At 19.9% G+C, this 231-nt stretch overlaps 1 protein-coding gene across 1 annotated transcript in view; it reads right to left on the bottom strand.

Moving 5' to 3' along the window:
* The window catches only part of LOC112148647 (long-chain-fatty-acid--CoA ligase ACSBG2), a 14462-nt gene that overhangs the window by 2235 nt on the left and 11996 nt on the right, over window positions 1-231 (bottom strand). The gene's annotated exons all lie outside the window — the stretch shown is intronic.

The following is a 231-nucleotide window of genomic DNA, read 5'->3' as shown; positions in this document are numbered from 1 at the left end:
TTTTTTTTCTTTCTATGTGTGATTCGCTTATTTATTATTTCCAGTTTGTTAAAAATATATATTAATTATGTTCTTAAGAATTTCAAAAGTTAAGAATAATTGCAACTCTTATTTAGAATTGTGTAATATTCTTGTATTGCATTTTTATGTTATTTTTTTTGTACTGTATTCTTCAAATTTTTAAATAAAAATTAGTTTTAAAAGGTATAATAAAGTAGCGATCTTGCAAAC

Source organism: Oryzias melastigma, linkage group LG9, assembly GCF_002922805.2.
Source record: "Oryzias melastigma strain HK-1 linkage group LG9, ASM292280v2, whole genome shotgun sequence".
NCBI lineage: Eukaryota > Metazoa > Chordata > Actinopteri > Beloniformes > Adrianichthyidae > Oryzias > Oryzias melastigma.
The sequence above is the reverse complement of the archived record's forward strand: the minus strand, read 5'-3'. Positions and strand labels throughout refer to the sequence as shown.